At 42.1% G+C, this 13,583-nt stretch overlaps 1 protein-coding gene across 4 annotated transcripts in view; it reads right to left on the bottom strand.

Annotated features, from left to right (window-relative positions):
* The window catches only part of LOC115154194 (receptor-type tyrosine-protein phosphatase N2), a 312,884-nt gene that overhangs the window by 205,392 nt on the left and 93,909 nt on the right, over window positions 1-13,583 (bottom strand). The gene's annotated exons all lie outside the window — the stretch shown is intronic.

Genomic DNA, 13,583 nt, shown 5'->3' with positions numbered 1-13,583 from the left:
ATACAAAATTAAAAAATAAAAAAAATATCACATTTACATTAAGTATTCAGACCCTTTACTCAGTACTTTGTTGAAGCACCTTTGGCAGCGATTACAGCCTCAAGCCTTCTTGAGTATGACGCTACAAGCTTGGTACACCTGTATTTGGGGAGTTTATCGTGTTCCTCTCTGCAGATCCTGTCAAGCTCTGTCAGATTGGATGAGGAGCATTGCTGCACAGCTATTTTCAGGTCTCTCCAGAGACATTAGATCAGGTTCAAGACCGGGCTCTGGCTGGGCCCTCAAGGACATTCAGAGACTTGTCCTGAAGCCACTCCTGCTTTGTCTTGGCTGTGTGCTTAGGGTCGTTGTCCTGTTGGAAGGTGAACCTTCACTCCAATCTGAGGTCATGAGTGCTCTGGAGCAGGTTTTCATCAAGGATCTCTCTGTACTTTGCTCTGTTCATCTTTGCCTCAATCCTGACTAGTCTTCCAGTCCCTGCCACTGAAAAACATCCACACAGCATGATGCTGCCACCACCGTGCTTCACCATAGGGATGGTGCCAGGTTTCCATCAAACATGACACTTTGCATTCAGGCCAAAAAGTTCAATCTTGGTTTCATCAGACCAGAGAATCTTATTTCCCATGGTCTGAGAGTCTTTAGGTGTCTTTTGGCAAACTCCAAGCGGGTTGTCATGTGCCTTTTACTGAGGAGTGGCTTCCGTCTGGCCACTCTACCATAAAGGCCTGATTGATGGAGTACTGCAGAGATGGTTGTCCTTCTGGAAGGTTCTCCCATCTCCACAGAGGAACTCTAGAGCACTTGGTCGTTTAAAAAAAAATTACAAAATTCACCTATATTTAACCAGGTAGGCCAGTTGAGAACAAGTTCTCATTTACAACTGCAACCTGGCCAAGATTATGCAAAGCAGTGCGACACAAACAACAACATAGAGTTACACATGGAATAAGCAAACGTACAGTCAATAACACAATAGAAAAAATATATATACAGTGTGTGCAAATGAGGTAAGATTAGGGAGGTAAGGCAATTAATAGGCCGTAGTGACGAAGTAATTACAATTTAGCAATTAAACACTGGAGTGATAGATGTGCAGAAGATGAATGTGCAAGTAGAGATACTGGGTGCAAAGGAGCAACAAACAAAAAAATAACAATATGGGGATCAGGTAGTTGGATGGGCTTTTTACAGATGGGCTATGTACAGGTGCAATGGTCTGTGAGCTGCTCTGACAGCTGATGCTTAAACTTAGTGAGGGAGATATGAGTCTCCAGCTTCAGTGCTTTTTGCAATTCGTTCCAGTCATTGGCAGCAGAGAACTGGAAGGAAAGGCGGCCAAAGGAGGAATTGGCTTTGGAGGTGACCAGTGAAATACATCTGCTGGAGCGCGTGCTACAGGTGGATGCTGCTATGGTGACCAGTGAGCTGAGATAAGGCGGGGGTTTACCTAGCAAAGCATTATAAATGACCTGGAGCCAGTGGGTTTGGCGATGAATATGTTGTGAGGGCCAGCCAACGAGAGCATACAGGTCGCAGTGGTGGGTAGTATATGGGGCTTTGGTGACAAAACGGATGCCACTGTGATAGACTGCATCCAATTTGTTGAGTAGAGTGTTGGAGGCTATTTTGTAAATGACATCGCCAAAATCAAGGATCAGTAGGATAGTCAGTTTTACGAGGGCATAGTTGGCAACATGAGTGAAGGAGGCTTTGTTGCGAAATAGGAAGCTGATTCTAGATTTACATTTGGATTGGTGATTCTTAATGTGAGTCTGGAAGGAGAGTTTACAGTCTAACCAGACACCTAGGTATTTGTAATTGTCCACATATTCTAAGTCAGAACTGTCCAGAGTAGTGATGCTGGACGGGCAGTATAGTTTTAAAAAAAAACGTATCTTCTCTCCACTAAGGAAGTTGGCTTGCTGGGAGCCCACATCGCTCTACGTGAACTCAAAAGACAATTGGATAACATGAATAAAGGCAAATCACCTGGTTGTGACAGTATTCTTCCTGAGATCTATTTAAAATAAAAGCACAAATTTTGCTTTTATTTTAAAAAAAGGTAAGGACGCCACCCAGTGCTCTCACTATCACCCTATCATCTTTGACAAACACAGATATTAAACTATACTCAAATTCTGTCATCCTGTCTCGAAACTTACTTACCCAAATTGGTACATTTGTCCCAAAGCGGGTTGGTTCAAACATTATTATCCTCAGATGACCTCCGTCATCTATTACATATCTTATATGCTTCATCAGAAACTCAAGCTCTTTGGGAAGTTCTATCTCTTGACACAGGAAAAGCTTTTGATAGACTAGAATGGTCATATCTTTGGTCGGTTTTGGAACATGTGGGACTCCAATTTCATTAATATGATTAAAATACTATATGCCAACCCCTCAGTCATAGTAATAACAGGCAATAGCTGCTCTGTTCCATTCAGAATAACTAGAAGTAGCAGGTAGGGTGATCCCATCTCACCTCTGCTATTTTTATTGTCTATGAAGCCGATGGCTCGGGCAATTTGACAATCAAAAGAAATTACAACAATATCCCTCAATTCTACGGATCATGTCATCTCATTACACCGACGACATCTTACTTTATCTCGACAATGTATCTCAATTCCTCCAAAAAGCTCTTAGGGGGCAGTATTTTCACGGCCGGATAAAAAACGTACCCGATTTAAACTGGTTACTACTCTTGCCCAGAAACGAGAATATGCATATAATTAGTAGATTTGGATAGAAAACACTCTAAAGTTTTTAAAACTGGTGTTTGTGAGTATAAGAGAACTTATATGGCAGGCAAAAACCTGAGAAGATTCCATGCAGGAAGTGGCCTGTCTGACAATTTGTAGTCCTTCTGTTGCATCTCTATCGAAATTACAGCATCTGTGCTGTTACGTGACACTTTCTAAGGCTTCCATTGGCTCTCTAAAGCGTTCAGAAAGCGGAATGACGCGTCTCCTGTCTCTGGGCAAAGTACAGCAGCAGAGTTTGTAAGTGGACTGCCTGGGGACAGTGCGTGTTCACGAGACCTCACAATTTTTTTTCTTTCACTCTTTGAATGAATACAACATTGTCCGGTTGGAATATTATCGCTATTTTACAAGAAAAATAGAATTTTTTTATTTTAAACAGCGTTTGACATGCTTCTAAGTACGATAAAGGAATATTTAGAATTTTTTTGTCACGAAATGCGCTCGCGCGTTACCCTTCGGATAGGTACCTGAAGTTTTTCCTAGCCACCGTGCTTCTACACCTGCATTGCTTGCTGTTTGGGGTTTTAGGCTGGGTTTCTGTACAGCACTTTGAGATATCAGCTGATGAACGAAGGGCAATATAAATAAATTTGATTTGATTTGTACGCATGAACAAAATGGAGGTATTTGGATGTAACTATGGATTATTTGGAACCAAAACAACATTTGTTGTTGAAGTAGAAGTCCTGGGAGTGCATTCTGACGAAGAACATCAAAGGTAATCAAATTTTTCTAATAGTAATTCTGAGTTTAGGTTGCCCCAAACTTGGTAGGTGTCAAATTAGCTAGCCGTGATGGCGGAGCTATGTACTCAGAATATTGCAAAATGTGCTTTCGCCGAAAAGCTATTTTAAAATCTGACACAGCATTTGCATAAAGGAGTTCTGTATCTATAATTCTTAAAATAATTGTTATGTATTTTGTGAACGTTTATCATGAGTAATTTAGTAAATTCACCGGAAGTTTTCGGTGGGTATGCTAGTTCTGAACATCACATGCTAATGTAAAAAGCTGGTTTTTGATATAAATATGAACTTGATTGAACAAAACATGCGTGTATTGTATAACATAATGTCCTAGGAGTGTCATCTGATGAAGATCATCAAAGGTTAGTGCTGCATTTAGCTGTGGTTTTGGTTTTTGTGACATATATGCTTGCTTTGAAAATGGCTGTGTGATTATTTTTGTCTGGGTACTCTCCTGACATAATCTAATGTTTTGCTTTCGCTGTAAAGCCTTTTTGAAATCGGACCACGTGGTTGGATTAACGAGAGTCTTATCTTTCAAATGGTGTAAAATAGTCATATGTTTGAGAAATTGAAGTTATAGCATTTTTGAGGTATTTGTATTTCGCGCCACGTGATTCCACTGGCTGTTGAATAGAGTGGGACGCTAACGTCCCACCTAGCCCAGAGAGGTTCATAGAGCTGAATTTGTCTATCTCAAGTTATAAAATAAATCTAACCAAATCTGCCCTACTGCCTCTCGAGACCCCGATGGAGGACTCCCTCTACTTATGTAATCCCAATTGTTTCCCATTTTAAATATTTGAAAATAGAAATATGTCATTCCTTTGATAAAACCATTGCCAGAAACTTTAACAGAATGCTCAAATCAATTCAATTTGAACTCAGTAGATGGACTAATCCCCCAGGTGCATTAACCGGCAGAATATCTTGTCAAAAGGAATATATTGCCATGGCTGAATTTCTGTAGTTTAATGCTTCCGTTGTCTCCCTCGTCTGGCTATTTGGTTAGCGTGGTTTCAAAATGTATGTGGCAAGGTAAGTGAGCCCAGATAAAATTAATAAACTTGCAAAGAGGGAAAGACATAGGTGGACTATCTGTACCAAACTTTAAATTGTATTTCCAGGCACTTTAATTTCTTCCCATCCTAAATTGGTTTAGACATGATTCTTCCGACACCTGGCTGACTATAGTGAGAAATCTGGTGTCTCCTATTGCCCTGGTAGAGGTGGTCTTCACTGATATATCCCTTAAACAATGTAAACTACGCTTTGATCCTATTATTGCTCACATCATTTCTATTTGGAGCAAAATTGAACAACTGTGTAACTGGGAATCAAAATGGCATGCCCATACCTATATTTCACCAAAAGGCTTCTTAACAGCATCTACCCCCAAGCCATAAGACCGAACAAGTAAATCAAATGACCACCTGGACTATTTAAATTGACCCCCCCCACCATTTGTTTTCACTGCTGCTACGCTCTGTCTATTATCTATGCATTATCACTTTACCCATACATACATGTACAAATTACCTTGACTACCTGTACCCCTGTACATTGACTCGTTACCAGTACCCCCTGTATATAGCCTCGTTGTTGTTATTTTATTGTGTTACTTTTTATTATTTTTTACTTTAGTTTATTTAGTAAATATTTTCTTAACTCTTTCCTGAACTGCATTGTTGATTAAGGGCGGGTGAGTAAGCATTTCTCAAATCAAACATGATTTGATTTGAGACACATACACATTACCAGGAAAATATTTGCGTCTATATTTATAACTAATTGGGAAACCCAACTACCGAACAATCCAATGATGGGATTTATCTGGGCTCCCAAAAGGACTGATCTCTATAATATATAAACAACTTTTGGAAAGCTCATATTCTGAGCTAGCTATTAAAAAAGTATGGTCCACATATCTAATTGAATCTGAATAACCCTTTAACTGGAACAGAATATGGAAAAATATGACCTTGACATCCCGTAATGCGAACCATCAACTTATACATTTTAAGTTTGATCACAGACTGTATTTAACACCATGGACATATTTTACGATGATATTGACTCCAACTCCCAACTGTAAGGATTAACTAGGCTATTGAATCACCCAGACTTATTATACATAATTTATTATAAATAATCCCTGTCAGCAAAAGTATTCTAATGGCTTCATGAAAGATAGGGTAGTACCCTCAATTGACTTCACACAAATACTGAAATAAAATAACAATTAGCTAATTGCCAATGTCAGGCTTGGTCCGTAGCTCTATTTGGTATATACCATAATAATAAAAAAAAGTTTATTTGAAATAATTATCTGGCTAGCTTGTAAAGTGATGAGTTAACATAGCCTTGCTTCTTCTGTTTAGCTAGCTAGCTTACAAACATGCCCAAATTCTAATAAAGTTTCAACTTTATTTATCTAGCCTACAGTTTATCATATGACTTTAGCTTCATATATTTGAATTAAATAAGAAACTTTGCTTACCTTAATAGATTGAAAAATAACGTTCTTATTGGTAGGCTACTTGCAAGTTGGTTAAACCACTTTCCTCTTGCGTCATCATGCTGGAATGGATTGGCAGTTGGTTTTTGAATCGTAATGGCAGTTAGATTTTGAATTAACCAAAAGGTTATATAAATAACATTTGTTTTATCTATGAGTGAATGCTTTTATTAAACATATTATTTTCTCTTGCTTCTAGCTAGCATTTAGTTTGCAACAGCACAGGTTTGTATAAGCCTTGTATGAATTTGTATCTCCGCTGCGCTGTGTCAGCACAATGGACAAAACATGCCACGGTGTGTATACGGGGGCTATTGAAAGCCACTGGGGCACAGGGTTTCCATTAGCCGATAATTGCTGGCTTTTGGCCAATAAAATAAATGAAAACCCATAAGTAAAATTGTAGCGGGCCAAATTGTCCAGGGCTGCCCTGCTGCTAAGGAGAGAGAAAAGGTGAGAGAGGAGCCTTGGCCTAGGCTAATGTTGATTATGAAAATGGAGGCCTTTTCAGTGAAGGTAAACAAAAGTTAGAGAGTATGCCTATAGTGAAAATCCTACAAGGCAGGTCTCCAGACCGTGACCATTTAGTCACATTTTGCGACCCTTTGACAACTAGCTGTGGGAGTAAAATAAATGCATTGGTTGCATCGGTGCGAGTTGCACATTCATTTACCTCAATAAAAATGTCAACATTTTTAGGATGCTAAAACCATGATTTGGTCAGACAGTAAGGTACAGTACATTATCCTCATGATTCATGTAATGAAAGTGTCTGCGTGCCTGCCCCTGTGTCTGTTTCACTGGGGCCTTCTGCTGTGTCAAGCGAGCCATTCTCTCTTTCCTTTCCAGGAGGAAAAAATGCTCTGGGAAAAAAAAATCTGATTGTATAACATTTAACAAATCTGAACATTTTAGAGACCGTTTTTTTTCCTTTTCCGAAAGAGTTGCAGCCTCCTTGATGCTCTGGGGAACTTCCTGAGTAATTGATAATTCCATTCTCACCAAAATCTTCTTGTAAGATCCCCCTCAAATGCCAGTTGGATTACTTGAGTTTTTCTCGGGTGTAACATGCTTCTTCTGTGCTGACTGAACACATTTGTAGCTGTGGACACCCCAAAAGTCATTCCATATTTCAGTGCAGTAATCACAGTCGGCATAGCAGAGAGAGTCCCAGAGAATCGTTACAGGATATCAAGTGGGGTCCATTTGTCTTCATTGGAGCCAGAGTGGGCAATTTCAGTCTGCAGAAACTGGTGAGCGACACTAAACTCAGCTTCCAACAAATCTATTTTGCACAAATCCAGCAGTGGTTTCACCTATTTTACATCTATTTACCCCCACTGCTGCTACTCACTGTTTATTATCTATGCATAGTCACTTTACCCCTACCTACATATACAAATTACTTTGACTAACTTTTACCCCCGCACATTGACTCTGTACCTGTATCCCCTGTTTATAGCCTTGTTATTATTCTTTTATTGTGCTGCTTTTTATTTCCTTTTTTACTTTGGTTTATTTAGTAAATATTTTCTTAACTCTATTTCTTGAACTGCATTGTTGGTTAAGGGCTTGTAAGTAAGCATTTTTCATGGTAAGAGCTGTTGCAGTGACCCTATTACTGCCACACCTGCGGTCTCTAGTCATGAAGGCAGTCAAATTCCCCATGACCGTTTAGTCACGGTAATTAGGCTTCTCCAAGATCTGATGCTGCTGCTGGTCATTAGTAGCCTACTAAACTTTCTAACTGCTTGGTACTAAGCACTCTATTGTCCCTCTAATCACTCTGATATCAATGCAAATGTACACTCTTAAAGGGAGTGCTCCTAATCTATGTTTGTTACCTGTATAAAAGACACCTGTCCACAGAAGCAATCAATCAATCAGATTCCAAACTCTCCACCATGGCCAAGACCTAAGAGCTCTCCAAGGATGTCAGGGACAAGATTGTAGACCTACACAAGGCTGGAATGGGCTACAAGACCATCGCCAAGCAGCTTGGTGAGAAGGTGACAACAGTTGGTGCGATTATTCGCAAACTGAAGAAACACAAAAGAACTGTCAATCTCCCTCGGCCTGGGGCTCCATGAAAGATCTCACCTCGTGGAGTTGCAATGATCATAAGAACGGTGAGGAATCAGCCCAGAACTACACGGGAGGATCTTGTCAATGATTTCAAGGCAGCTGGGACCATAGTCACCAAGAAAACAATTGGTAACACACTACGGCGTGAAGGACTGAAATCCTGCAGCGCTCGCAAGGTCCCCCTGCTCAAGAAAGCACATATACATGCCCGTCTGAAGTTTGCCAATGAACATCTGAATGATTCAGAGGACAACTGGGTGAAAGTGTTGTGGTCAGATGAGACCAAAATGGAGCTCTTTGGCATCAACTCAACTCGCCGTGTTTGGAGGAGGAGGAATGCTGCCTATGGAAACATTATGTTTTGGGGGTGTTTTTCTGCTAAGGGGACAGAACGACGATGGACGGGGCCATGTACCGTCAAATCTTGGGTGAGAACCTCCTTCCCTCAGCCAGGGCATTGAAAATGGGTCGTGGATGGGTATTCCAGCATGACAATGACCCAAAACACACGGCCAAGGCAACAAAGGAGTGGCTCAAGAAGAAGCACATTAAGGTCCTGGAGTGGCCTAGCCAGTCTCCAGACCTTAATCCCATAGAAAATCTGTGGAGGGAGCTGAAGGTTCGAGTTGCCAAACGTCAGCCTCGAAACCTTAATGACTTGGAGAAGATCTGCAAAGTGGGACAAAATCCCTCCTGAGATGTGTACAAACTTGGTGGCCAACTACAAGAAACGTCTGACCTCTGTGATTGCCAACAAGAGTTTTGCCACCAAGTATTAATTCATGTTTTGCAGAGGGGTCAAATACTTATTTCCCTCATTAAAACACCAGCGTTTTTCTGGATTTTTTTGTTGTTATTCTGTCTCTCACTGTTCAAATAAACCTACCATTAAAATTATAGACTGATAATTTCTTTGTCAGTGGGCAAACGTACAAAATCAGCAGGGGATCAAATACTTTTTCCCCTCACTGTATATTTACAACAGCAGTATAGACTACCTGGCTGGCATGAAAATAAACCACGGAGAAAAGGGTCCTCCATTTGCTATTTAAGTGCATGGTGGCATTTTTTCCAGGTGAACCTGTTTTGATACAGGTGCATGATAATGGTCCATTCTAAATCAAAACAAATGTCACACATACAGTAACCAGTCAAAGGTTTGGACACACCTACTCATTCAAGGGGTTTTCTTTATTTTTTACGATTTTCTACATTGTAGAAAAACTATGAAATAACACATATGGAATATCTCCCTTACTCAGCCTAGAGGTATGTTTTCAGTCATTGTCCTGTTGAAAAACAAATGATAGTCCCACTAAGTGCAAAAGAGATGGGATGGTGTATCGCTGTAGAATGCTACAGTATGGTAGCCATGCTGGTTAAGTGTGCCTTGAATTCTAAATAAATCACAAACAGTGTCATCAGCAAAGCACCCCTACACCATCAAATCTCCTCCTCCATGCTTCACGGTGGAAACCACACATGAAGAGCTCACCCGTTCACCTACTCTACGTCTCACAAAGACACGTCAGTTGAAACCAAAAATCTCAAATTTGGACAAAAATCTCAAAGGACAGATTTTCACCGGTCTAACGTCCATTGGTCGTGTTTCTTGGCCCAAGCAAGTCTCTTCTTATTATTATTTAATTCACTATGCAAGTCAGATAAGAACAAATGTTTATTTACAATGACGGAATACCCTGGCCAAATCCATTAGTCTTGGTTTCTTTGCAGCAATTCAACCATGAACGCTTGATTCACGCCGTCTCCTCTCAACAGTTCATGTTGTGATGTGTCTGTTACTTGAACTCTGTGAAGCATTTATTTGGGCTGCAGCCTGAGGTGCAGTAAACTCATGAGAGCCAATTTCATCATAGAGCTTGATGGGTTTTGCAACTGCACTTGAAGAAACTTTCAAAGTTCTTGACATTTTTTCAGATAGACAGTCATTTCTCTTTGCTTATTTGAGCTGTTCTTGCCATAATACCTGTCTCAAACCAAGAAATTGCATAAAGTAACTTTTAACAAGGCACACTGTTAAATGAAATGCATTCCAGGTGACTACCTCATGAAGCTGGTTGAGAGAATGCCAAAGAGGAATTTTATCAACCAGAGAAGAATCAAATATTTAGATTTGTTTAACACTTTCTTGGTTACTACATGATTCCATATGTGTTATTTCTTAGCTTTGAAGTCTTCACTATTATTCTACAATGTAGACAATAGTACAAAAAAAAAACATTGAATGAGTAGGTATGTCCAAACTTTTGACTGGTACTGTATATTATTTAGTATATGTAAAGGTAAGATTAAATAAAGAATAGTTTGATGGGTGACAATATTGTGAATTTTATATCATCACTTGAATGATGACCAGCATTTTTCATCTTTTTCTAATCATAGTCACACACCTCATGTAGCCTAGCCCATAGGCCTATGTGTTTTAATAAGGTTTGTATCACAACTAAAGTGGCCAAATTACTTCTTAAAATTAAGCACATTAACCCACTTCACAAGGGGAGTAGAGCTGAATTAGCATATATATAAGTTTCAAGTTTGGGGAAGATAATTTTCAACAGAAAAATGCACCTTGATAATAAAAGCATTACATGCATAATTGCATTTGTGGTCACTTTTGATAATGGTTTTTTCCACTAATGGAACATTTGCGCTTATAGCCTACTACCATGTGCTCATTGCTGTGCTTATTATGTGAAGAAATTGCCCAATAGTTTATCAACATTTTAAGCTAAAGGTTCTGATCCGTTGCGTTAGCCACATTGCATAAAAAAGTTTGTATTCATTTGGGATCTATCGCATCCCACAACTGTCCCAGACTATGTTTGGAAAATGTATTTCTCGCACAGAATAGAATAGGTAAACTTTTGTACTATGAGGGATAGTAGATTGACATAGGCTAGTGCTTTTGCTGTTCGTTAGGCCTAGTCATCTTGTTTGCTGACGAAAAGTAAATATGGACAGTTCTTCCAATATCTTTAATATCCACCTCTGAATTGGATAAGGACGTGCACAGTTGCATCCCCGATGTGTCTGTCTTCACTTGTAGCCTGTGAGAATGACCCAATCACTTGACAGAGAGCTATGTGAGTGAGAGGCGCTTCGGATTGCTCAGGGAGAAGGGTGCAAGGCAGCACTCCAGGCCGTAAAAGGCATGGATTTTTTTAGGGTTCATTAAAGCCACAAAAGGGATGCCGTCATGAATTTTGAGGCATTATCAAGTGCTTGTGAAATTATGAATGTAGTACTATGGGAGTGGGTACAGCCTGCGCAAAAAAAACAAAGCAGAGCTCATGCATTTCAAGCAACTTTTTTCAAATCATCATTACAGTCTCATCATGCAGCCTTACAATGTATTAACATTCAAAACATATAGCTCAATGTTGGTAGAACAACTAAAGTTAAATGAATAACTCTAAATGTGTCACGTCCTGACCAGCAGGTGGAGTAGGTGTATAGTTTTGGTCAGGGCGTGGCAGAAGAAGTTGTGTTTTCTATGTTCTGTCTAGGTTGGGTGTTTCTATGTAGAGTTAATTGGGGTGGACTTCCAATTGAAGGCAGCTGTGTGGTGTTGCCTTTGATTGGAAGTCCTATATTAGTTGGGTGTGTTTGTGGGGAATTGTTTTTGCACTGCATTTTTTTTGTATAGCCTGCAAAACTGTTGCATTATTGTTGTTTATTGTTTTTTGTATCGTGTTCACGTTAGCGATTTATTAAATTCAAAGATGAACACGACCTCCGCTGCGTATTGGTCTACTTTTTCTGACGAGGACTTTTCTATTTCTTCTGAAGACGAAGAATGTTGTGACAGAATTCCCCACCACCAAAGGACCAAGCAGCAGAGGAAGGAGCAGAGGGAATTTGGATTGGATAAACGGGAGAAATGGACAAGGGAGCAAGTTATGGCCGGAGAGGGCCCATGGAAGAAATGGAGCAAAGACCGGGAATGCTACCGAGGAACACGACTGGCGATTAAACCCGAGAGGCAACCCCAAGAATTTTTTTGGGGGGGGCATATGGGTAGTTTGGTGGGGCAAGTTTGGAGCCCCAGGCCAAATCCCCGGACTGTTTCTCGGAGGCCAGTTAATGGACAGCTCTTATGCTTCGGGGTAATGGGTGTTATGGCGAGGCCAAGTGTTTTTAGGCCAGTACGCGCTATACCAGCGCCCCGCATTTACCAGGGGGTAGTAGGCATTCAGCCAGAAAGGGCGATGCCAGGTTTAAGCTCGAGACCGCCAGTAAGCCTCCACGGTCCTATATATCCTGTTCCCGTTCCATGCACTAGCCTAGAGGTGCGTGTTCCCAAGCTGGCATATCCAGTACCAGCACCACGCACCAGGATTATAGTGCGTCAGCCCAGTCCAATACGTCCTGTTCCCGCTCCACGCACTAGCCATAAGGTGTGTGTTTCAAAGCTGACATATCCAGTACCAGCACCACGCATCAGGCGTCTAGTGCGTCAGCCCAGCCTCGCCAGTCATGAGTCGCCAGAGCTGCCTGCCAGTCATGAGTCGCCAGAGCTGCCCGCCAGTCATGAGTCGCCAGAGGTGCCCGCCAGTCATGAGTCGCCAGAGGTGCCCGCCAGTCATGAGTCGCCAGAGCTGCCCGCCAGTCATGAGTCGCCAGAGCTGCCCGCCAGTCATGAGTCGCCAGAGCTGCCCGCCAGTCATGAGTCGCCAGAGCTGCCCGCCGGCCAGGTTCTACCAGAGTGGCCCGACTGCCCGGTTCTGCCAGAGTGGCCCGACTGCCCGGTTCTGCCAGAGTGGCTCGACTGCCCGGTTCTGCCAGAGTGGCCCAACTGCCCGGTTCTGCCAGATTGGCCCGACTGCCCGGTTTTGCCAGAGTGGCCTGACTGCCCGGTTTTGCCAGAGTGGCCCGACTGTCCTCCGGGTCTGCCAGAGTGGCCCGACTGTCCTCCGGGTCTGCCAGAGTGGCCCGACTGTCCTCCGGCCCTGCCAGAGTGGCCCGACTGTCCTCCGGCCCAGTCCGAGTGGCCCGTCTGCCCGGAGCTGCCGGGGTGGCCCGTCTGCCCGGAACTGCCAGAACCGGAGCCACCTCCAGATATAGGTGGGTTGGGGAGGGGGGGTGTAGCACAGTGCCGTCGTTGACGGCAGCCACCCTCCCTTCCCTCCCTGTAGTTAGGGGGATTTTTTCGGGTTGTTTTGGGTGTTCTGTGTTTTTTCTTTTGAAGGTGCATTCGGGGTCTGCACCTTTAGGGGGGGGGGGGGGGGGGGGGGGGTGGGGGGGGGGGGGGGGGGGGGGGTAATGTCACGTCCTGACCAGCAGGTGGAGTAGGTGTATAGTTTTGGTCAGGGCGTGGCAGAAGAAGTTGTGTTTTCTATGTTCTGTCTAGGTTAGGTGTTTCTATGTAGAGTTAATTGGGGTGGACTTCCAATTGAAGGCAGCTGTGTGGTGTTGCCTTTGATTGGAAGTCCTATATTAGTT

The sequence above is a fragment of the Salmo trutta genome, chromosome 2 (assembly GCF_901001165.1).
Source record: "Salmo trutta chromosome 2, fSalTru1.1, whole genome shotgun sequence".
Taxonomy (NCBI): Eukaryota; Metazoa; Chordata; class Actinopteri; order Salmoniformes; family Salmonidae; genus Salmo; species Salmo trutta.
This window is presented reverse-complemented; position numbering and strand designations above follow the sequence as displayed.